At 42.9% G+C, this 26,522-nt stretch overlaps 1 protein-coding gene across 1 annotated transcript in view; it reads right to left on the reverse strand.

Moving 5' to 3' along the window:
- The window catches only part of TTC23L (tetratricopeptide repeat domain 23 like), a 67,461-nt gene extending 48,741 nt beyond the window's left edge, over positions 1-18,720 (reverse strand). Inside the window, exon 1 of the mRNA XM_089689442.1 lies at positions 18,006-18,720. The gene's annotated coding sequence lies outside the window, so the exon portion shown is untranslated. The remainder of the gene's footprint in view (positions 1-18,005) is intronic.
- Positions 18,721-26,522: the final 7,802 nt, after the last annotated feature.

Genomic DNA, 26,522 nt, shown 5'->3' on the forward strand with positions numbered 1-26,522 from the left:
AGTTGCCAAAGAGGGGCGATAGTGTAAGCATCTCTAAGGCGTTTCTCCTGCGATTTTGCAGATTTATATTATTTCTGGTGATAATATTCACTTTCACTACAATGCAAAGAGAGAATAGAGGCCGTTCACAACATAACAACCGTGAAATGTCATTCCGTAGGGAGGTAAACCCAACTACAATTGGTAAGTTATATGACCTAAGGATAGGTCTCACCCATTACAATGGTTTATTGTCATTTACCAAAATGGACATTTTTATATTTGATTGAAAATAGATATTTCCATCAGAGGGGAAATGAAAAAAAAAGCTTCAAATCAGATCTGATATTCAGTATATGAAATAGGAGTTTGTATTTTTAAAGCCAGTGGCAAAAACATGTTTTTTTTTCCCACAGGTTAAATGGTTAGGCTCAGTTCACACAGCTATAACACAAGGGAAGTCAATCTATTTTTAACTCATATCTCATTGGACTCAACTGAAAATAACTGCCATTTCTTAGGGGAAAAAAAGGCTTCTCATTCTGCTATGGTGGCTATGTAAATTGAGCCTATTGCTATCAGAACCAGTTATCACAAACGTAACCTATATAGTCTATTACACTGTACATCCTTAATAGGCCACATGCACAATGGGTGTTTTAGCCTATCCCGAAAAGCTAGTCTGTGATGGAAATCTAGTAATAATTGTAGAACATTACCCTGTGTGGGTCCTGTATTAGGTATTCTAGGGTAGAGGCTCCTGTAATGGAATCCCCCACTCTGCACATCTGTGGCTATAGTTACAGAGGGGGTTTTATTTTCCATTTTGGATATTCAGGAAATACATTTTTTTTCCTGCAGAAATATGTGCATTTATTTATTTATTTTTAAATGGTGAACTTATCCTTTAATACTTATGAAAAAAATGAAATTTTAAGAAATATTTGTCCTTAGCATTGCTCAAAAGTCAGGCAACGCCAATTTACTAATCATTATTGTATTATTGTTATTGCAGGGCAAAATTCTTCTCACAGGACAAGACCCAGAGCTCCTCTGGAGGACAGAGCTAGTGATTACCAGCTCCGACAGAGTCCTAGGAGCCATCCATTCCCTGATCCCACCCACAGGCAGAGAATTCAAAGAGCCAGACCTTTACTGCAGAACAGGGTTAGTGATGAACAATCCCGTCAGAATTCTAGTAGCCATCTGCACCCTGACTCCATCCACAGGGACCCAATTCAAAGAGCCAGAGCTTTTCTGCAGAGCAGAGGTCACGATGAACAGCTCCGCCAGAATTCTAGTAGCCAACTGCACCCCGACTCCATCCACGGGGACCCAATTCAAAGAGCCAGAGCTTTTCTGCAGAGCAGAGGTCACGATGAACAGCTCTGCCACAATTCTAGTAGCCAACTGCACCCTGACTCCATCCACGGGGACCCAATTCAAAGAGCCAGAGCTTTTCTGCAGAGCAGAGGTCACAATGAACACCTCCGCCACAATTCTAGTAGCCAACTGCACCCTGACTCCATCCATGGGGACCCAATTCAAAGAGCCAGAGCTTTTCTGCAGAGCAGAGGTCACGATGAACAGCTCCGCCACAATTCTAGTAGCCAACTGCACCCTGACTCCATCCACGGTGACCCAATTCAAAGAGCCAGAGCTTTTCTGCAGAGCAGAGGTCACGATGAACAGCTCCGCCACAATTCTAGTAGCCAACTGCACCCTGACTCCATCCACGGTGACCCAATTCAAAGAGCCAGAGCTTTTCTGCAGAGCAGAGGTCACGATGAACAGCTCCGCCACAATTCTAGTAGCCAACTGCACCCTGACTCCATCCACGGGGACCCAATTCAAAGAGCCAGAGCTTTTCTACAGAGCAGAGGTCACGATGAACAGCTCCGCCAGAATTCTAGTAGCCAACTGCACCCTGACTCCATCCACGGGGACCCAATTCAAAGAGCCAGAGCTTTCCTGCAGAGCAGAGATCGCGATGAACAGCTCCACCAGAATTCTAGTAGCCAAACGTACCCTGACTCCAATATACTTCAAAGAGCAAGAGCTTTCCTGCAGAGCAGAGATCGTGATGAACAGCTCCGCCAGAGTCCCAGCAGCCGTCCTAGACCTGACTCCAGCCTGAGGAACAGAAGCCACTCTTCAGTTGACCGGAACAACCCAGAGCCGGAGGACCAGAGGGACAGAAGCCGCTCTCCAGTTGATCGGAACAACCCAGAGCCGGAGGACCAGAGGGACAGAAGCCACTCTCCAGTTGATCGGAACAACCCAGAGCCGGAGGACATCCAAAGACACCAGGGCTGTGACCAGCAGAGCGGGAATCGCCCGACATGTTTCCTTTGCTCGCAGCAATTGGAAGAGGAAGGGAGAAATACCACAATAGCCTGCTCTCACCAATTTCATAGCAGATGCATCAGGAGATGGTTTACACAATCATGTACCTGTCCAGTCTGCCATAGAATGGTAATTATGTACATTAAGGTATGTATCTGACATCTGTCAGTCCTTCTCACACTTTTACTATTGCCAAGTAAAAGGTGATTTTTATTAGCTGGAGAAATAATTTTGAACTTATTTTGCTGATTTTTTTTTTTAGGAAACCCTTACTAATTTTTTTTTCCTTTTCTCAAATACAGCGTCGTTTTGTTATTCCAAGTTATGGATACGGGACCATCACTGCCACAAACCAATTCTGGGCCAGTCAAACATCGAGCTCTATTCAATTTATAAATGGAGAGCCAGTTCTACAGGGGATGAGAGGATCTGAGATTTCCTTGTGGGGTAGAGAGACTGAAGAACCAGCGGACATCCAGCAACCCCGTCCTCAGACCCAGCAGGGGGAGGAGCTTCCAGCATGCAGCATCTGCTTAGTGGAATTAGAAGAGGAAGCTCAGACTAGTGTACTAGCGTGCTCCCACAGCTTTCATACTGCCTGCATCACACGGTGGATGCAGGAGAGAGATAGCTGTCCACTCTGCAGGCAAGGGGTCCCTTGGCGTGTTAAGGTACGTGTTTTACATCTGTCAGACTTTTCTCCCACTTTTACCATTTCTAAGTAAAAGTGATTATTTATAAGCTAGTTAAATCATGTCAAACATATTGTATTGATTAGGAATGTTTCCTTTAAGAAACTCTGTATAATTGTTATTATTTCTTCTCCCCTACAGTGTACATTTTGTCAACCGGATGATGACGAGATAATTGTCACCACCCCTGGAAGATTCTGGTCTCGGCAGCCACAAATTTCTTTTCAGTATAACAATGGAGGGCTCAGCCTACACGCTGATTTCCCTTCAACCATCTAAGAACACACGGACAATTTTGTAGCATCCCCATCACATTAAGAAGCCTTCAGAAAGATTTGTTGCTCCAGAAGAACCAGAAGAGTCCACTCAGGACAAGTCTCACTTTGACATGTTTCACCCAAAATAAGGCCTTTTGATCACAGAAGTTCATTTACTTTTGTTTTCTTGTAACCCAGAGTCAGCTAATAGCTGGCTATTGTTTGTTATCAGTTTTTGGGGCAGAGCCACACCAAGTTTGGAAAAGATTCCGACAATATCATCAGGAACCAGCCAGCTGCCTGATTGACAGCTGGCTCCATCTTTAAGGGTGTAGCTAAGAGCCAGCCGTGCCCGCCCCCTCCCTAGTCTGGTTCACCAGTGAGCCCTGGAGGTGCAGAGCAAGGGCCTGTGCCTCACAGTCACTGCTCTCCACTATCAGCAAAGAGCTGACTGATCAGTGGCCATGTGATCGCTCCGCTCTTGGTCTTAGAGCTGACACGGGACAGCTACAGTGTGACATGACTGATGCAGCATGGAGGTGAGTATGTGTGTTTGTTTTTTTATCATTCCAAACTTCATTAATCAGAGAGATAGGGGAAAAGCAGGGGGAAAAAAGCATTTACACAACACGAGGGGGGGTTGTGCTAGAAGGGGTGATTTGGGAGGGGGGATTTGTGCCAGGATGGGAAATTTTGGGAGGGTTAGAAGAGGGAGGGGGAGTTTGGGTAGGGGAGTTGAGGGAGAGGATTTGTGCTTGCAGGGTTGATGAGGGGTATTTGTGCTGGGGGAGAGGATTTATCCTAGGTGGGGGAATTTGGGGTAAGATTTGTTCTAGGAGGGGAAATGGGGCAGGGGGAATTTGCTGGGTGGGGTGAGTTGGGGGGTTGTGCTGGGGGATGGCAGGAAGATAATTTCTGTGAGGAGGTGGGATTTGGGGGACTGCGCTAGAAAGGGTGATTTGGGGGGAGGTAGATTTGTGCTAGGATAAATTTGGCGAGACTTTGGGGGTGTTAAAAGGGGGAGATTTTGAGGGAGAGGATTTGTGCTAATGGGGATGATTACGGGGAATTTGGAAGGGTGGATTTGTGCTGGGAGGGGAAATTTGGGGGGTGATGGGAGTCAGATCTGTTCCATTACATGGCACGGAGCAATACAGCAGCAGGCACAACTTTCTTCCCCATGCTTTAAACAATAGGTTTACCATTTTTTATTTACTGAGTAACATGTTACATGTTATACCTGGATATGGGTGTAACATGCAACATGTTAGGAAAGGTGAACTTTTCCTTTAACTCATGATTACAGGAGAAGTTTGGAACTAACAAAAAAACAACCATATTTACTCACCTCTGTGCTGCAGAATCCATGTGACTCTTCAGCTCTCTCACACCAGTTCTAAGACCAAGAGCTGAATGATCACCTGACCAATGATCAGTAAGCTCTGAGTCTGCTGGCAGTCACTATCCCCCACTCTGCTCCTCCAGCACTCACTGGAGCCCCAGGCTTGGGAGGAGGGGGCAGGGATGGGTGGGGGGCACGGATGGCTCCGACTCCATAAAAGGTGGAGCCAGCTGTCCATCGGGCAGCTTGGTGGATCCTGACAATACTGTTGGGATCCTTCCTGATCTTGGTGGCCCCATCAGCTGTTAGCAGGCGATAGCCTTCAATCAGCTGACCCTGGGTCGCCGAAGACAATTAATAAATGTTCTCCTGTGATCACAAAAAGAAGTGTAGCTAAAAAAGCCAAGCCTTCTCTTTTAAGCCCTTTTTTTGTGTAACATGTCACAGTGGAACTTGGTCTGTGCAGGGTCTTCAGTGATTTTGTCCTGGAACAACAAAGCTTTGTGAAGGCTGATATGATTGTGGTGTGGCTAACTTGTATGTCCACCAGCTGGACAGCACAGTGACTAAATGGTTAACACTTTCACCTAGGCATTAGGGTCGTCGGATTGAATCCCAACCAAGCACTACCTGCTTGGAGTTTGCATATTCTCCCTGTGCCTGCGTGGGTTTCCTCCCACACTCCAAAGACATGCTGGTAGGTTAACTAGCTCCTGCCAATACTTCACAGGTCCCAGAAGACTATAGGACCAATCACAAGGTGCAGCGCATTGGATTCTTTCTTTGATACACAGAATATAACTGGTTACTAACATTTACAGATACAGTTGATCCAGGGAATATCCGATTCCCTCTCGGGGGATCAGGAAGGAATTTTTTCCCCCTGCAGGAGCAAATTGGATTGTGCTTTGCTGGGTTTTTTTGCCTTCCGCTGGATCAACTATGAGTATAGGATTATAACTTTTTTTTTTTTTTTTTAATGGTTGAATTGGATGGACTTTTGTCTTTTTTTCAGCCAGACTAACTATGTAACAAGGCGCAGTGCGACTCTTGTATACGCAGTAGAAAACCGGTTGTGAAGCTGCAAGGCTTTGCTTCCGGTTTCCCTTACTTGGAATGTCGGTGCCTGGAACCAGGAGGCTAGTGAATAACTAGCCAGGGTGACAACGGTGCTGGCCCCTGGACGGGTAAGCGTCCTTATTTTAAAAGTCATCAGCTACAGGATTTGTGGCTGCTGACTTAATTTTTTGGGGGGAGCCTAGAATTCCTCTTTAACCACTTGCTGTCCGCCTGTTTATAAACGGCAGGATGGTGGCACTCCAGGGGCGGGTTGCCGTTCATAACATTGTGACATCATTGCTTACTACGTGTGAAATCTATTCACAACAGCCTTGTACCATGTGACAAGCTGTGACCAATCACAGCTCACTCAGTATTTCTCAATGGCTGCAAGAATGCAGACAGAGAGAAGGAGAAATGATTGCTTTTACATCCTAAATGGGTATAAAAGCAACCACTGTAAAAAAAAAAAAAAATCTTCATCACCCCCCACAAGTAGTAGTGTCATCATGGTGACACTGTACTGCTAGGGTGACATATGTAAAAAAAAAATAAAAATATAAAAAAAAGTTTAAAAAATATAATTTGTGGTTATAAACTAATTTGGCTTTTTTTTTTTACTAAAAAGATAACGGAATATATTTCGGCCAAGATTTATGATGAAAGATTATTCATTTGCAAGAAAACACTTTTTTTCAAAATTTTTGAACATTTTCATTTACATAGCAAAAAAAATAAAAATCCCAGCGGTGAATAAATACCACCAAAATAAAGCTTTATCTGTCTCAAAAAAATGGTAAAAAATTCATATGGGTACAGTATTGCATGACCGCGTAATTGTCATTCAAAGTGTGATAGCGCTGAAAGCTGAAAATTGCCCTGGACAGGAAGGGGGTGAAAGTGTCCGGACTGGAAGTGGTTAACAAACAAACGCACAACCTCCTGCGCTTGAAAGTGGTTCCAAAGGATAGTAAATTCTCATTCCTGTATTCGGATCCTGGCTTTCATGGACAGGCCATGCTTTGCTGCCCTCTCAAAACTGGGGAAGTCTGGACATGCTGCAACCATAAAAACAAACAGAGGGCACACCAGCCTAGTGCATTATCCTCAATAATATATTTTATTGTTATAATAGTAGGTAATGTACTCAAAAACCAACAGGTACATCAAAGCTTGTCATAATACATCAGCTTCAAGTCCTCGATACATCACATCACATGGAGGGACTGTATAAATCCGACAGGCTAATGCATTTCGAGGGACTTCCCTTTCTCCACAGAGCCAAAGGACCTATGCCTTGTACTAACACTTAAAGTGGAACTTTAGGTAAAAAATTTAAAATGGGCAGACAGGCAAGATTTTTAATGCAGAAGAGACATTAGGCTCTTCTGCATTAAAGCTACCTACCTGCTTGTCCACCCCTGTACAGTGAGCCAAGCAGGCGCAGCTCACTGCACAAATTCGGCAGTGCCGAATTTGCTGAATTTCCTGGGCATGCGCAGGAGTGTCGTCATCCCCACCCAGCCAATGACAGCAGCTGGCATGCGGAACCAAGATTCCAGCCGCCCGAAGATGTCAGCGGACGGGCGGGGAGTCCCGCTTAAAATACTCGAGTATTAAAGACATAGGTCCTTTGGCTCTGAGGCAGAGGGCAAGTCTCTCAAAACACTTAAGGGGGTATCAATAGATTTTGAGACTAATTTTGTAACACGCCAACAGATGGCAGCACACACAGTCAAGCAGCACCCACCTTCATAAGTCAGTGTGCCAAAAGACGTCCTGTGTACATCGGGAGCTGTGCAACTGCTGCTATTCTTAGCCCATGCTTTACCACATCTGCTATTTCATCATGGGCAGCAAGTTAGAACAAGGAGCAAACATGAAATTCTGCGTGAAGTCGACGTTTGACACGATTCAACAAGTTTACGGCGATGCTGCAATGAGTCATTCAAGGTGTTTTGAGTGGCAACGCATGCTTCAAGAGCGGAAGAACACCACTGAAAGACAACAAAGGATCGGGAAGACCTTCAACGAGCTTGGAAAAAAACATGATCTCACTTCAGCACCCACCCCACACGCCAGAAGGTGCTTGGTGTCGCTCTGGCTGTACTAACACAAGGTGGCGCTGCGCGCATCCCCCCCATGATTGCTGTGTCCAGCGGACACAGCGGAAAGAAGATCCCGGAGAATGGGACGTGGTAATCATGTGATTGCTATGCGATCACATGATTATTATTATTATACAGGGTTTATATAGCGCCAACAGTTTGCTCAGCGCTTTACAATATAACGGGAGACAATACAGCAACAATACAGTTCAATACAAGAGGGTTAGGAGGGCCTGCTCCTTGGAGCCTACAATCTAAGAGGGAGGGGCTAGTGGTACAAAAGGTAGTAACTGTAGGGGATGGACTGGTAGGAGGAGTTGAAGATTCCATTATTAGCTGAGGGCAGGATAGGCTTCCCTGAAGAGATAGGTTTTCATAGATTGCCTAAAAGTGAGCAGAGTAGGTGAAAGTCTGATAAATTGGGGTAAAGAGTTCCAGGATGGGGCAAGCTCTGGAGAGGTCCTGGAGATGAGCATAAGAGGAGAAAAGGGAGCTAGAGAGCAGGAGGTTGTGCAAGGAGCGGAGAGTACGGTTTGGGTGATATTTGGAGACATGATTGGAGATGTAATTTGGGGCAGAGTTATACATGGCTTATAACTGGAGAAAGTGCAGAGAAGGGCAACCAAACTGATAAGAGGCATGAAGGTCCTCAGCTATGAGGAAAGATTAGAGGAACTGAATTTATTCTCTCTTGAGAAGAGGAGATTAAGGGGGATATGATCTTCATGTATAAATACATCAAAGATTCATATAGTGAACTCGGTGTAGAGTTATTCACCCTGAGGTCATCACAGAGGACAAGGGGGCACTCTTTACATTAGGAGGACAAGGAGAAAGAAATGTAATCTCCAAACCAGAAAGGTTTCTTTGGAGTAAGAGCTGTGAAAATGTGGAATAGACTCGCTCAAGAGCTGGTTCTGGCCAGCTCAGTGGATTGCTTTAAAAAAGGCCTGGCTTCTTTCTTGGATACAGAGAATATAACTGGATACTAACATTTATAGGTAAAGTTGATCCAGGGAATATCCGATTGCCTCTTGGGGGATCAGGAAGGAATTTTTCCCCTGCAGGAGCAAATTGAATCATGCTTTGCTGGGGGTTTTTTTGCCTTCCTCTGGATCTACTATGGGTGTAGGATTATAACTTTTTTTTTTGTTAATGGTTGAACTGGATGGACTTTTGTCCTTTTTCAGCAAGACTAACTATGTAATAAAATCTGTAAAAAGTCAAATAGTACACATATAGAGAAGGGAATGCCCAGACAGGAATCACTTTGACGCAGTTGGCCAGCTTGAACATGTATTGCAATATTTGCAAACTAAGAATCCCCATTTTCTAATCAAGAGGGCGGTTACACCTGGTTATATGCCTAGATAATTATTTTTACCTGCCAGTGCTGTCCACCCTCCTAAACTTTGTATCTTTTCCCATTGCGGATTCACATCACTTGACTTTGGTCTAGAGCTCATTTCATCTCCAGCTGTGTCTGTGTGCCCCATATTAGCACACTAGTGTTGATTTACTAAAGGCGAATAGACTGCGCATTTTGCAAGTGCAATTGCTCCAGAACTTAGTAAATGAAGTAAAGCTTCACTTTTCAAAGAATACCCAATCACATGCAAGGAAAATAAAAAAACAAAAAAGATTTTGATTGCACATGATTGGATTATGGAAGTCAGCAGAGCTTCCCCTCATTTACTAAGCTCTGGAGCAACTGCACTTGCAAGGTGCACAGTTTATTTGCATTTAGTAAATCCACCCCTATATGCCCACACTCTCAGGAGTACCCTATTTTAGCAAATTAGAGGTTAGCAAATTTGCAAGATAAAGTAGGGACTATCCCAGACAGGGATCACTTTGATGCAGTTGGCTAGTGTAAACATGTATTGCAAATAATTTATGCAAACTAAGAATCCCCATTTTATAAGCAAGAGTTTGTTATATGTAAGGATTAATAAACAGTTACTCCTTTTTAGCATCTCATGTGTTGTATATATAGAAGCTATTTAGGACCTTAAAGTGGTTCTGAAGTAAAAAAGTTTTTTTTACCTTAACCACTTGCAGCTGCCTGCAGCAAATTTACTGCAGGTGGGCGGCTTGTACGGGCACCCTGCCATACCTGTACGTCAGCACCTTCTTCAGGGTTCTGTGCATGAATGCGCCCTTCCCCTGTCCACTCCCGCTGTGATTGTACACAACACGAGTATGTCTGCAGTTTTCAGTCAAAGATTCATGGCTGAGACCTGCTGAACGGCTGTGTCCAATCACAGCCCAGCACCCTGTGTTGACAAACACACAGGGATCTGTAAAGAGGGAACGATCTCTGTTTTTTCTCCCTGCAAAGCATGGAGAAGGTATGAACATATTTTTAGTAAAAATCAGCACCCATTACACACATCTAACACTTGTTAGGGACACACTTAACCCCTTGATTACCCCGAGATGGTAACCCCATCCCAGCCAGTGTCATGAATATAGTGTATAGTATTATCACTGATGATGTCAGTGTCAGTCAACCTCCCGTCCAATGTCAGATTGCTTGTTGCGCTATCACAGTTCCACTGTAAGTCACTGATCACCACCATTACTAGCATACAAATAAATAAATAAAAATTACAGTATATATACCATAGTTTGCAGACGTTCCTACAAACCAATCAATATACACCTACTGGGATTTTTGTTTGTTATATGTAAGGGTTAATAAACAGTTACTCATTTTTAGTATCTCATGTGTTGTATACATAGAAGTTATTTAGGACCTTAAAGTGGTTCTGAAGTCAAAAAGTTTTTTTTACCTTAACCACTTGCAGCTGCCTCACCACTATTACTAGCATACAAATAAATAAATAAAAATTACAGTATATATACCATAGTTTGCAGACGTTCCTACAAACCAATCAATATACACCTACTGGGATTTTTTTTTCACCAGGCATGTAGCAGAATACATTTTGTCCTAAATTTATTAAGAATGTAGATTTTTTTTTAAATTTTTTATTGAATTTTATAGCCCTCCCTCTTAGATTGTAAGCTAATGAGCAAATTCCTCTTGTACAAATTATATTGTAACTGTATTGTTTGCCTTCATTTTGTAAAGCGCTCTGCAAACTGTTGGAGCTATATAAATCTTGTATTATAATATAGCAGTGCGTAAAAAAATATTGTTAAAATGTTCGGTCTTTTTTCGTGTATATAGTAAAAATAAGATAAAAAACAGTGCTAATCCACTACTGCCGAAAGAAAGCTATTTGTGTGAAAAAATTATATAAATTTAATTCCCACTCCATCACACTGACAGGTGCATGGCAGAGGAGTTTTGTAGTAAAAGTGAGAGGAGCCTGATGGGGAGCTGAGAGACTAGTTCCCCATCAGATCTGCCTTACTTTTGATAGGCAGCACACAGCAGTGGGCAGATTCAGAATTGCTCTTCTTCTAAAAGTTTGCCCACGGCCGTGCGCTGCCAATCAGAAGTACGATGGACCTGATGGGGAACTAGTCTCTGAATTCCCTATAAGGATCTGCCAACCTAGAGACATCACCATATCCCCAGCCCCTTTGTTTACATGTAGCCCGGGATTCTCCTGGCTGACAGCTGAATGAGGCTCTGGATATGGCACTGTGCAGGGTCACATACATGACAACTTCCCAGCACAGACACATCCACTCAGTACTGGAGTACCTCTGCATGCCAGCTCACAGCTAGTCCTAAGTCCTGCAAGTTCCGTGATATGCAAATTGGCAGTAATTTTTTTATGAATTTGTCACTGCCTACAGGCTTTTAAAGTGGCGGTAGATCTAACTACCTCAATTTGGGGAACGTGTTGGTAATGCTTGTCTGAATTTGGTGCCGGTAGTTCTAAAGGAAGCAACTACCGGAAAAGTGTCATTCAAGCTTTATTGAATTTTTATTGAGTGTCTCTGAAGCTCATAATAGAGACCCCAACAAACTGGTCTTTCTGGAATAGAATTTATTGACATTGGCGGGGTTCTAATTTAAGAGGGAAAAATATTCATGAATGGGACTAAAGAGATCTTAGTCTTTCAACAAGGCAGCTAAAAGGCTTAAATGGTGAGCTGGACAGGTTCACATATATGCATTTTTAGCTGCAATTTGCAATCCGAAATCGGATGACAGTGTATTGAAATGTGTTCCATTACACTGCTCCATCCTTTCATGGAAATTAAAATGACCAACCTACAGAGGACTGAATTCAAGGACAAACCGAAAAACAAAGTGAAAAAATGATGCAGCAGGCTAGTCTGTTTTGCTGAAATTTCATTGCAGCAACTCAAAATGGTACTCAGTAGTTTATATGGCCCCCATGTGCTTGTATGAATGTCTGACAACGTTGGGGCATGCTCCTAATGAGAGGACGGATGGTGCCCTGGGGTGTTTCCTCCCAGATCTGGACCAGGGCATCACTGAGCTCCTGAACAGTCTGAGGTGCAACCTGGCGGCGTTGGATGGACCGAAACATGATATCCCAGAAATGTTCTACTGGATTTAGGTCAGGCGAGCGTGGGGGCCATTCAATGGTATCAATTCCTTCATCCTCCAGGAACTGCCTGCATAATCTCGCCACATGAGGCCGGGCATTGTCATGCACCAGAAGAAACTTCCAGGACCCACTGCACCAGCGTAGGGTCTGACAATGGGCCCAAGGACTTCATCCCGATACCTAATGGCAAGCAGGGTGCCAATCTCTAGCCTGTAGAGGTCTGTGCGTTTCTCCATTGATATGCCTCCCCAGACCTTCACTGACCCCCCACCAAACCGGTCATGCTGAACGATGTTTCAGGCAACATAACATTCTCCACAGCTTCTCCAGACCGTCACATGTGCACAGGGTGAACCTGCTCTCATCTGTGAAAAGCACAGGGCGCTAGTGGCAGACCTGCCAATTCTGGTGTCCAATGGTAAATGCCAATCAAGCTCTATGGTGCCGGGCAGTGAGCACAGGGCCCACTAGAGGACGTCGGGTCCTCAGGCCACCCTCATGAAGTCTGTTTCTGATTGTTTGGTCAGAGACATTCACACCAGTGGCCTGCTGGAGGTCATTTTGTAGGGCTCTGGCACTGCTCATCCTGTTCCTCCCTGCACAAAGGAGAGGATACCGGTCCTGTTGATGGGTTAGGGTCCTTCTACGGCCCTGCTCAGGTCTCCTAGAGTAACTAACTGCCTGTGTCCTGGAATCTCCTCCATGCTCTTGAGACTGTGCTGGGAGACACAGCAAACCTTCTGGCAATGGTATGTCTTGATGTGCCATCCTGGAGGAGTTGGACTGCCTGTGCAACCTCTGTAGGGTCTGGGTAACCCCTCATGCTACCAGTAGTGACATTGACTCTAGCCAATTGCAAAACTAGTAAAAAACATTCAGAAAAGATGAGTAGGGAAAAAAATGTCAGTGGCCTCCACCTGTAAAACCATTCCTGTTTTGGGGGTTGTCTCATTGTTGCCCATCTGGTGCACCTGTTGTAAATTTCATTAGCACCAATGCATCTGAAACTGATTAACAACCCCCTCTGCTACTTAACTGACCAGATCAATATCCCAGGAGTTTAACTAACTTGATGCTATACTCTGATTAATAAGTGTCCCTTTAATTTTATTGAGCAGCATATATGTGGTTGAGCCGCACTGCGTTTTGCAAAAAGGGTTGTGTGCGTGTTTTGGGCAGTACGATCCGATTTTTCAGTTCAATACACTGTCATCCAAATTGGGACATTGCAAACCGCAGCTAAAAACACATATGTGAGCCAGGATTAGAATGGCACCACATAGCACTACAAACTGGAGCGGTTTTGAACCTCATGTATGTGAACCACTGCTTAGAGAATAAATGAAAGGGAGAATTTTGACAAGGTGTGGGATTGGTGCAATATATATGGTTTATTTTACTATTAAGACTGATTTACTGTGGAAATTTACTTAATGCATATGCTTTTGTTATATCATATTGGCAGCAAATTTTGTTTTTAGAAATATATTGTATTAACCGCATGCCGCCCAGACACTGTACATATACGGCGGCAGGGCGGCACTCACAGGCAAAACCACGTTTTAAGACGTGTGTTTTGTAAACAAATAGGGGGCGCGCGCGAGGCGTGCCGCCGCCCTATTTGTCCCGCGGATCACCGCCGCAGATGTCAGTCCCCGGGTCACAGCCGCTCCTTAGCGGCTATGTCCCAGCGATCGGCGGCAAACAGTGACAGAGAGCACAGCTGCAGTAGCTGTGCTGTCTGTCACTTCCTTCAAAGAACAGTTTCTCTTTCTCGATCAGCCTTGTCCCTCCCAGTACACACCCCCGCCCCCTAGTAAAACACTCCCCTCACTCCTATAACCCTTCCCTGAAAAATAAAGTTAACCCCTTCCTCCCCATTGCCATTAGTACAGTGTCAGTTTTTTTTTTTTGCACTGATCACTGTATTAGTGTTTTTGGTTATGTCAGTGACCCCAAGTCAGTACCCCCCAATGTCAAAATGTCCGCCGCAGTCCCGCAGTCCCGCCATAAGTCGCTGGTCGCTGCCATAAGTCCCTGATCGCCGCCATAATTCGCTGATCGCCGCCATTATTAGTATAAAAAAAACCCTAAAAATCCCAGTATCTTTCCCGCCATTTGTAAATGCTATAACTTTCACGCATACCAATTAATTTACACGTATTGGGTTTTTTTTAGCAAAGACATGTTGCAGAATGCATTTTGGCAGAAATTTATGACTAAATTTGATTTTTGCATTTTTTTTTTACTGGACATGTTTTATAGCAAAAAGTCCAAAATATTGTTTTTTTTTCCTCAAAATTGTCAGCCTTTTTTTTTTATAGCGCAAAAAATAAAAACCGCACAGGCGATCAAATACCACCGAAAGAAAGCTCAATTTGTGGGGAAAAAAGGATGTAAATTTCATTTATGTACCATATTGCATGACCGCGCAATTGTCCATTAAACTAGCGCAGCGCTGCATAGCAAAAAAATGGCGTAAATTGCAGTATTTATACCATAGTTTGTAGACGCTATAACTTCCACACAAAGCAATCAATATACACTTATTGGGATTTTTTTTACCAAAAACATGGAGCAGAATACATTTTGGCCTAAATTTATAACCAACTTTGAGTTTACTATATATTTTTTATAGCTGAAAATAAAAAATATTGTTTTTCTTCACAATTTTTGGCCTTTTTTTGTTTATAGCGTGAAAAATAAAAAGCGCACAGGTGATCAAATTACACCGAAAGAAAGCTCTATTATTAAATTTCGTTTGGGTGCAGCATTGCATGACCGCGCAATTATCAGTTGAATTAGTGCAGCACCGAGTAGCAAAAAGAGGCCTGGTCATTAAGGGGGGTAAATCCTCAGGAGCTCAAGTGGTTAATACTTATTTTATTTTATATATTTATGGCCCAGTACATGTATGGTTGTTTATATAACTTTGCACTTTAACCACTTGCCCTCCTGAGGATTTACCCCCCCTTCCTGACCAGGCCATTTTGTGCGTTACAGCGCTGTGTTAGTTTAACTGACAATTGCACGGTCATGCAACATTGCACCAAAAGGAAATTTATGGCCTTTTTACCCATGAATAGAGCTTTCTTTCGTTGGTATGTAATCACCCCTGTGTTTTTTATTTTTTGCGCTATTTAAAAAAAAGCCCAAAAGACAAAAATGCAAAATCACTTATATATACGTGATTTTGCACAACCGTGCCGCCCTGTAGCAGTACTTCTGCTTTAGGGTGGACGGGAAGCAGTTAAAATGTAGGTGAAATTTACTAAACATTTCTTTGTACATTTCTGGAATCCCTAATATAGTGACATCTAGTGGACAGAATAGAGAAGGCAGAGGTTTTGTTGCATAGATAAGATTATCCCTCTCAGAGGAGAGGATGTAGACTAAGGCTGGCCATACATTATACAATTCTCTGGCAATTTTTGGTTTAGATTTACCAAAAACCATATAATAGGAGGACAAACCTAAACAACACTTTCAGTTGTATCCAATTAGGCAGGCCCTTGCACTACACAGTTGAAGGTAAATCTAAAGGAAATTGGGCAGAAAATTGGAAGATAATTGTATAATGTATAGCCAGGCTAAGGCAGGCCATAGACGGGTCGTTTATCGGCTGGATTTTTGGCCCATAAACGAAAAATTGGTCGGCGCCGTTGCTGTTGCTGCCACCATCATCCATGAAAAATGACCATTTTTCATGGATTTTCCAGTATGACCGATAAAAGTAAGCAAGACGATCCACGAAAAACGTCCGACGCCCCACTAATGGCGTGAATATCAGCCGATTTTTCGTACAGACGAAAAATCGGCCGATAAACGACCCGTCTATGGCCTGCATAAGGGCTTTATGCGGAGATAGGATAAGACATGAGCATGTACTCCACTCCTCATGAAGTAGTTTGTTGGCAAAAAGCACTGACTGGGCAGAGACACGCTAATGTCATCATGTAACCCAAAAGTTGCGCTGCCACGGAGTTTAGGCAGTGAGCAGGTTAGCTGAGCACAATACATAGTGCTGGTAAAGCACTTTATAATGTGAGTGTCATTTAAAATGCTATTAGTGAATAAATGTGAAAAGTCCTGTCTTTTCTTCATTTTTGCCATATTGAATTGAAGCCCTAATAGAGGTGTGGTGGAGAGAGGGAACTAATTGAGGAAAAAGCTGAGGAATGGTGCTACTACACTGTGGCCATTTGTAACAGGGATCAGCACCTTTTGGAGTATTTCTTTTAGAAGAAGCACTTTTGGTGGTGATCATCTTTTGCACTTTTTTTTGCACTTTGCACTCAAGATGCTACTGAGCTGGATGTGTATATGTAGGTTTGTGCTATGACCCAGTATACCCAGGTAGTCTTTTTATTTCTAAAAAAAAAAGTTATGTACACTTTCCATAGCATTTAAATCATATTTACTGTCAATTTTCAGTGTGCCTCTTTATATCATGTGTTCCCTTAAAAGTGCCCACTTACAATCAGATGTCCCCATAAGATTGCCCCCTTACATCAGGTATCCCCATCACTGTGCCCCTTTACATCAGGTGTCCCTATAAGAGTGGCCACTTACATCAGATGTTCCCATCAGAGTGCCTCCTTACACCAGGTATCCCCATCACATAGCCCCCTTATATTTGTCCCCATCACAGTGCCCGCTTATGTCTGCTGCCTGCATTAGAGTGCTCCCTTATATCAGGTATCCCCAATACAGTGCCCCCTTAGATCAGATGTCCTAGTCAGAGTGCCCCTTTACATCTGGTATTCTTGTTACCATGCCCCTTTATATCAGGTGTCCCCACTGGAGTGCCCTCTTACACCAGCTGTCCTCATAAGTGTACCCCCTTACATCATGTAACCTGATCACAGTGCACCTTTATATCAGGTATCAGCATCCGAGTGCCCCCTTATGATAAGCATCCACATTAGAGTGCCTCCTTACATGTGTTATAGTAATCAGCGTGCCCTCTTACATCAGGTGTCCCCATCGCAGTGCCTCCGTATATCTAATGTCCCCATCAGAGTGCTCCTTTACATCAGGTGTCCCTATGACTGTAGCCCCTTACATTAGGTGTCCCCATAGCAGTGCTCCCATATATCTAATGTCCCCATTAGAGTGCTCCTTTATATCAGGTGTCCCCATGAGTGTACCCCCTTACATTAGGTGTCCCCAGCGCAGTGCTCCCAGATATATAATGTCCCCATCAGAGTGCCCTCTTACATCAGGCATCACCATCACACTGCTCCCTGATATCAGGTATTCCCATCAGAGTTCCCCCTTACAGTATATCAGGTATTGCCATCAGTGCCCCTTACATCAGATCAGGGTTGTCATCCCCTTGAGATTTTTCTTGACAAAACACTGGCAGAGCAGATATTTTACAGACAACCTGACATACCCATTAGAAATGAGCACAATCGATAGGTAAAGAGTATAAACAATATGTACACATTGTCAATATCTATAACAAGTCATCTGCCTGACTTTACGACTAAACAGGTGATGAGGAGGTGAAAAAATGCCTCCTCACCACCTGTTAAACCACCTCTGAAAAGCGATCAACCACGGATCAATTTTCAAAGGGGGGCACATTAATAAATGAGCCTTTATAGCCATTATATATATATATACAGTATATATATAAAAACTCCTGCTGGCATTTTGTATATAATTATTTGAAGTTACAGAAACTGGTAACATAGTTTATGTAAAAATATTCATACCCCATAAGTCAGGAATACCTCTGGACTTCATTAGAACCTCCCAGATATCCACATGAACCCACGCCAGCGTAATTGAATGCCATCATATAGGACTGTTTTCTAGGTGTCACTGAATCAGGACTCCATGGAAGCTCCATTGTTCTCCTCTTCCCATTGCTGGAAACCATCTATACAATTGAGAAAAGAACAGAGAATCAGGTAGGTCTCGCTCACGAGTGACCAGAGGGCAGTTACATCAGGCAGTCAAACTGCAGTTTTATCATCGTGCTCGACCACCTGACTGAACAAAGGCATGCAGCTGCTCAGAGCTGTACACATGCTGTGGCTGCGATACAACTGCACCAAAAATGAAACAGCATGCTCAGCAGGCAGCTCTGCCACCAAATGCCACCCATTGCAATGAATGGGGCTGCACTGTAACTGGCAACCTTGTGCAATGTCCGTAGTTGCAGTGCGGTGATGTGGCATTTTGAGGGTTAAAACAGGCAGTGAGACGGCAACATAACCGCAGTAAATTGCTTTCCAGAGGGCGGTTGACAGGCTGTGAAGTGGCAATATGTAGCCTTCTCACTGCCTGTTTTAACCCTAAAAATGCCACAACACAACTGCTGTGTGGGTCTTTAGTGAGGAAAAAGATGCAGTAGGCATTTATGCAGCTGCTGGGCTGGTGGCCTGTCAAGCCAAATGGTTGCATATTTGCACCTATTGGGAACAGATGTTCTGTGCTGAGAGTGTGCTCACTGCGTACGTATCTAAGATGTCACTAGCAGGGCCTGATGCATACTTGCGATTGGGGGTATTTGATCTTGTGACTGCTGTGAAAGCCAGTCACAGCAGTCACATGATTGGAATGCGTGCCTCTACCTCTTGGCCTTTAGATTTTCTTAAAGAGACAAGTAGGCAGGCTGTAGGCAGCTACCTATAAAGGGAATGTACAAAGCCATTCACAACCCTGCCCAGAGCTACATTGCCCATTTTGTTTACAAATATCACCCAAACCGTCCTCTGCGCTCCTCTCAAGACCTCCTGCTTTCAAGCTCCCTTGTCTCCACCTTCCATGCTCATCTCCAGAGCCTCTCCCATCCTCTGGAACTCTCTACCTCAATCTGTCCAGCTATCTCCTACTCTGGCTGCCTTTAGGTGATCCCTGAAAACTCATCTCTTCAGGGAAGCCTATCACGCCTCCAACTAAACTTTTATCACTTCCATCAGCTCATCCCCCACAGTTATAACCTTTTGTACCACTTGCCCTGCCCTGTTAGATTGTAAGCTCTAATGGTCAGGACCCTCTTAACCCTCTTGTATTTTATTGTATCGTAACTGTACAGTCTCCCTTTATATTCTAAAGCGCTGCACAAACTGTTGGCGCTATAAATCCTGTATAATAATAATAATTATTATTACTAGCCTGAAGGTACTAATGGGGTGCATGAGAGCTAAATGGCAGATAAACTACATGGCAGATACACACTACAGTAAAGCACATACGGGGTATGAAGAAAGACAGTCGCATAACTCAGAATTGGAGTGAAAGAGGAGAATAGTTGCTTCGGGTAACCAAAGGACTGGTGTCAAGTAAATAACAGCCTGTAGCGAAGCGTGGTAGCTGGGAAGGATGAGGTTTCCACCAGTAGCAAGGGGGTCGCTGCTTTGGCTCCCTCCCCAGCAGTCGGCCTTCCATAGCAACCAGGAGCGAGACCCTCATCCTGTCTGCATGGTATGAGAGAGAAGAGGCTAATCAAGTGCATACATGAGGTCCACGCAGATGTATGATGGCAGGACCCCATTCTGTCATTGGGGGGGGTAGCAGAGGTACGCTGGACAGGAGGAGACAACAGCGGTGTCCCTCCTAAATGCAACAGTTACAATCAAGGTGTGCAGTAATACCGGACAACACATTTTACTGGGACTCTAGACATTCATTGCATGCAGAGCACAGCTCAGCTCTAAGTCAGGGCGAGTCATCCTGCCCACACTGTGTGACGTAGCCCAAGAAACGGGGGCTCACAGTCACGTGCGTGGCCAGACAGGCTGGGAGGGTGGTGGTGGCAGAGAGGGGTTGATAAATAAGTCCTCAATAAATTCCTGTAAACGTCAGAACATTCTGGCAGGAGGTGAAAGAAAAATCCAGCTAGAAAAAAATGTTCATTTTGATGCATAATTGCGCATGTTTCCAAGCACGTAGCGTGTAGATGCACCTAAACTCATTCTATTGGCTAGAATATTCAGTTATTCTAGCCACTAGAATGAGTTAACGCTTGTTTGGGTGCATAATGTGTAACAAAAAAAAAAGTCCTGATCACTTCCACAGAGCAGTACAATGTTACTATGGTATTGTTAGGGTCATAGTTTGTTAAAAAAGAAATTGTAAAAAAAAAGATTTAAAAAAAAGTAAATTAACTTTTTTATTTTTTACATACGGTCAACAGAGTCCTTGATCACCCACCACACCAGTTATATGATGAGGCTGTACTGCACTGGTGACAGTATGTTTAAAAAAACGTGAATTTTTTTTTCTTTCTTTAATTTCTTAATTTTCCAAAAAATTCAGACAAAAAATATAACTTCAAAAAGCTTGTTATGCCTCTTGCTAAATACCTTGGACAGTCAACTTTCCAAAAGGGTCATTTGGGGGGGGGGGTATTTGTACTATCCTGGCATTCTTGGGCCTCAAGAGGATTGATCGATTTTCAGATATATATACACATAACATAGTTTGTAGATTCTAGAACTTTCCTGCAGACTAAATAATATACACAGATTTGGATTTTCACAAGCAATGTAGCAGAATACATTTTGGACTAAGTTTATGATGAAAGATTATTTATTTGCAAACTTTTATAACAGAAACAAAGAAAAACTTTTATTTTCAAAATTTTCTGTCTTTTATTGTTTATTTAGCATAAAATAAAAAAAAACCCCAGTGGTGATTAACCATTAGCCTCCCGGCCTATAGCCGTTTGGCGGCGGCAAAAATGCTTCACCTTTCCGGGGTGTACGCCACTTGGCGTGCTCCCGCACATGCGCAGTTCGCGCGGCGGTGCGTTCTGTCACCGGCCGTATACCTCGGACACGGCCGATGACAGATCTGAGTACCGGCCCCCGTTGCCGGTACCATGTGACCTGCTGTGACCAATCACAGCAGGTCACATGACAGTTATATACAATGGATGGCTTCATTCATGCCATCCATTGTATACTAGTGCCTAGCTGTGAATGGTCACAGCGATCACATGCACATGTTATGTGATTAGCTGTGGCCAAATCACAGCTAAGCACAAAAAAAAAAAAAAACCTGAATGAATCGATTTCATTCTGGTAAATGCTTGCTTATAGCAAAGTAATTCTTTGCTATAAGCAAATTGTGAAAAAAAAAAAAAATATTGATCACTTCCCCAAAGTAGTACATTGTTACTATGGTAACTTTGGTCATAGTACAATATGAAAAAAAAAATCTTAAAAAAAATAAAAAAAAATGTAATAAAAAAAAAATATATATATATATTTTTCATACTGTCACCAGTCAGTGTCCCTGTTCACCGCCATGCCAGTTATATGATGACGCTGTACTGCAGTGGTGACAGTATGTGAAAAAAAAATAGTGAAAATATTTTTTTTCATTTTTTAATTTTCCGAAAAATTATGACAAAAAAAATACAACTTCAAAAAACGCGCCATGCCTCTTATGAAATACATTGGACTGTCTACTTTGCAAAAAGGGGTCATTTGGGGATATCTGTACTGTTCTGACATTCTTGGACCTCAAGAAATTAGATTGGCCATCAGTACTTCAGGATTGATCAATTTTCAGATCTATACCATAGTTTGTGAACTCTATAACTTTCCTACAAACTAAAAAATACATCCTAATTTGGGTTATTTTCACCAAAGAAATGTAGCAGAATACATCTCGGCCTAAATTTATGAAGAACAAGTATTTATTTACAAACTTTTATAACAGAAACAAAGAAAAACGTGTTTTTTTTCAAAATGTTCGGTCTTTTTTTGTTAATTTAGCAAAAAATAAAAACCCCAGCGGTGATTAAATACCACCAAAAGAAAGCTCTAGTTGTGTGAAGAAAATGATAAAATTTTAGTTTGGGTACAATGTTGTATGACCGCGCAATTGTCATTCAAAGTGTGAGAGCGCTGAAACGTGAAAAATGGCCTGGGCAGGAAGGTGTAAAATTGGCCGGTATTGAAATGGTTAAATACCACCAAAAGAAAGCTCTATTTGTGTGAAAAAAAAAGATATTTCATTTGGGTACAGCGTTGCATGACCGTGCAATTGTCATTCAAATTGAGACAGCTGAGAATTGGCCTGGGCAGGAAGGGGGTGAAAGTGCCCGGTATTGAAGTGGTTAAACACCCGCATGTGATGGGCGCATTAGCTAGCATGCAGCTGCGTTCAGAGGTGTACAAAAAAACAAACAAACCCCGACAGATACCCCTGAAGGCGGGTTTTTTTTAACACCTAGGCCCATGAGGCCTTACGGGAGGAAGGGATACGGCTTTCTGTGATGGCCCTGTCAGCTGGTTACTCAGGTTCAGGGGTAAAAAACCTCAGCACTCCAGCTGTGATAGAACTACAAATCCCATCAGGCCTCAGTTTCTGGGAGTCATCCCTGAGGCTGGCAGTCTTGCAATGCCTCATGGGACTTGTAGTCTGAGATGCTGAGCTTGCCTCCCCCTGTGTGGCCAGCACACAGAGCATGGAGAATTTTACTGATACCAGAAGGTTCTCCTCTCACAATGACTCCAGGCCCTCAGTGCTGGGGGGCTCCCCTGTCTCCTTCCTGAGGACCCAGACACAGCAGCACCAGGCGGGTTGGACTGAGGACTGCCATTCCTCATGGAGAGATACTCACCTCACTGCATGCCTGGACATGCCAGGACTCTGGAGGGCATGGGAAAGGCAGGGGGAGGGAGGAGCAAGCAGAGCCCCTCAGCATGATACAGCTCAGCCAATCAGGAATCAGCTTACTTCAGCCCTGTGCACAGTGCATGTGTGGCTGAACTTTTCAGTAGCGAAGTAAACTTTCTTATGCTTTTACTCACAACTCACAGTTTGTAAAACTAAAGGAAATTTTTTTTTTAACGTTTGGATAGAGTGGAGAGGGGTTAGACCCCCTTCAGGTTTTTATTGCTGTCTGTGTCCCCATTAGGGAGATTCACCCTCTCCACTTGTCATGTTTACCATTATCACCAAAAGTAAGGGAAATCCCAAACTTTGGGTAGTCCCCAGAACAGGAGTAGAGGGGAAATCTTCCAAAAAGGACACTAGTTCTGGTTAAACCAGGATTCCATCACTTTGGAGAGATTTCCTCTCACTTCCTGTTTTGGCTATGGGGCAGGAAGTGAAAGGAAATCTCACCAATAGTACACAGATGGCAAAAATAACCCTTATAGGGGAGATAACCCTCCCTTACTTGATCCAAAATGAAAAAAAGTTTTGCCTTTAGTTCTACTTTTTTGGACAGTTGGCAACACTGCATTAGGTGTCCCCATCAGAGTGCCCCCTTACAGCAGGTGTCCCCATCAGAAAGGACCCTTGTTTCAGGTGTTACCATCAGAGTACCCCCTTACAGCTGGTGTCCCTATCTGAAAGGACTCATATCAGGTGTCCCCATCAGAATACCCCCTTACATCTGGTGTCATCATCAGTATGCCCCCCTTACATCTGGTGTCACCATCAGAATGCTCCCTTACATCTGCTGTCACTATCAAAGTTGAGCCTTACCTCTGGTGTCACCATCAGAGTGCCCCCCTTACATCTGGTATCACCTTCAGAGTGGACCCTTATATCAGGTGTCCCCATCAGAGTGGCCCCCTTACATCTGGTGTCACCGTCAGAGTGCCTCCTTACATCTGGTGTTACCATCAGAGTGGACCCTTAAATTAGGTGCCCCCACCAGAGCGGCCACTTACATCAGGTGTCCCCACCAGAGTGGCCCCATTACATCTGGTGTCCCCATCAGAGTGGCCCCCTTACATCTGGTGTCCCCCTTACATCAGGTGTCCCCACCAGAGTGGCCCTGTATATCAGGTGTCCACATCAGGGCCAGTTCACACCAGATATATAGTCCAGTGCATTTTTTTCTGCATCAAAAACACATGGACAGTAGGTTATCTGCTTATTGACCACCTCACGTTGGAGGCAACAGAATGGCTCTCCTGTGCTGGATTGTGTATTTAATACGTGATCCAGCTCTTTTGGGTTGGGGTGCGCATGTACCGCTGTGCTGTGATTAGTTACAGCACAAGCCAATCAGTGAGTCCCGGCCAATGCTTGACTACCGGGACCCGATGATCAGCAAAGAGGAAGACAGGACAGAGCTCTGTGAATGTAAACAACACAGAGCTCTGTCCTGTCAGCGGGGATGTTCTGGTTTTCGTTTCCCTGCAGGGAATAAACAGGGGCACATCCCTTAGCAAAACAAAAGAACACAGTGAATGCACCAAGCACTGTTAGGCATATAGTTAACCCTTTTATTGCCTCTAGTTGTTAACATCTTCCCAGTCAGTGTCATTAGTACAGTGTTAGTGCACATTACATTGTATTAGTGTCACCGGTTCCGACAAACTATCAAAAGTGTCAGTGTCAGATTGCCCGCCATACGATCACAGTCCCATTATAAATCGCTGATCACTGCCATTACTAGCACAAAAATAAATTAATTAATAAAAATTCCAGTATCTATACCATAGTTTGAAGACTCTAAAACATTCACACAAACCAATCAATATACACTTATTGGGATTTCCAAAATATATAGCTGAATACAGTTTGGCCTAAATTTATGAAGACTTTTTTATTGAAAATGTTTGAAAACAGAAAGTAAAAAATATTTTTTTTTTCAAAATTTCCGGTCTTCTTTCGCTTATATAATATACAATAAAAACCCCAGTAGTGATCAAATACCAGCAAAAGAAAGCTCTATTTGTGTGAAAAAAGTTATATGAATTTCATTTGTGTACAGTGTTGCATGACAGCGCAATTGTTACAGTAACGGAGTGCCAAATAGCAAAAAATGGCCTGGTCATGAAGGGGGAAAAACCTTCTGGAGGGCAAGTGGTTATATAGGTTCCAATTCCATAGTTCACACCAGAGCAGTTGTTGGATTTTTAGACACATATAATACTTCTTCTAGTGTCTTGAGGCGATTATGAATGAAAGAGCCATTGAAATAAAAAATGAAGTGTGATTTTATTCTATCACACAATGGTGTCAAATAACAATGTAAAGCGTATTATGAACAGTTCCATGTAGATAAAACTACTGTAAAAATGACAAGCAAACGTTTAAAACAAAGAGTCACCATTATCTGTCATGGCTGTCCTTGCCATGTGCGATACTCCATGTCCTTGTCCATCTCAATGACTTTGTGAAGAAGGAAAAGCCGGATGTGACTATATTGTAGCCGGAAGTGATCTCAGTATGCACCTGTTGCAGCTTCTCAGACGTGTGTATGCAAGAGTCATGTAGCGCGTAAGTGTGTGTGTGAGTGAGTGTCTCCCATGTCCGTTGTCTCATGGACTTTTAAGAGGCAAATGTACGTCATAGTTAGTGATCTTAATACCTTCTATGGAAATTATTACTGCTTAGCAAAGCCATTTCATATAAGGAAAGGATGCTATACATATGATGTTTGATGGACAGGAACATATGAATGCTGATGTAAATAATATTATAAGCTAATGACGTAAAGAATAATATAGCTTAAGAACATATCAATGTATAATCACTAAACTATATATGTATCAATGTTAGAGACGTATACTAAATACACACAGATTATTATTAAAATACATAATGTAATAGTAAGTCACTTCTAATAACCTTGACATAACTACCAAATACTTTTAACCAACTATATCTAAATATAGTATACTCAACCTAACTTGTATATCTTTTGGTCTCAGCTATAATTGAAGAATAGTAAATACTACCATTTGTCAAAGACCATTCACACATATTAATATTAATTATGACTAATCATAAAAACCAAATATTTTGCAAGCTTGCCATCAATCTAAATGCCGAATCATAATTTAGATTTAACAGCAGTGTATTCCAGTGTAGTTAAAAAAAATTAGAACATGCTGCATTTTTTCAGTACTGAACCATACTAGAAAGTTGCAAGAAAGGTAAAAAATGCACCAGAATACATTACAGAAAAAAAAAAACAAAAAAAGGGAGAGGGAAAAAATGCATTGACTATGCATCAAAAATACAAGAAGGGAAAAACACATTGAACACGGATCAAAAACACAAGAAGGGAAAAACACATTGAACACCCATCAAAAACACAAGAAGGGAAAACACATTGAACACCCATCAAAAACACAAGAAGGTAAAAACACATTGAACACCCATCAAAAACACGAGAAGGGAAAAACACATTGCACACCCATCAAAAACACAAGAAGGGAAAAACACATGGAACACCCATGAAAAACACGAGATGGGAAAAACGCATTGAATACCCATCAAAAACACAAGAAGGGAAAAACACA

Source organism: Staurois parvus, unplaced genomic scaffold (assembly GCF_062004578.1).
Source record: "Staurois parvus isolate SC_StPar_1 unplaced genomic scaffold, SC_StPar_1.0 ptg000475l, whole genome shotgun sequence".
Lineage (NCBI taxonomy): Eukaryota > Metazoa > Chordata > Amphibia > Anura > Ranidae > Staurois > Staurois parvus.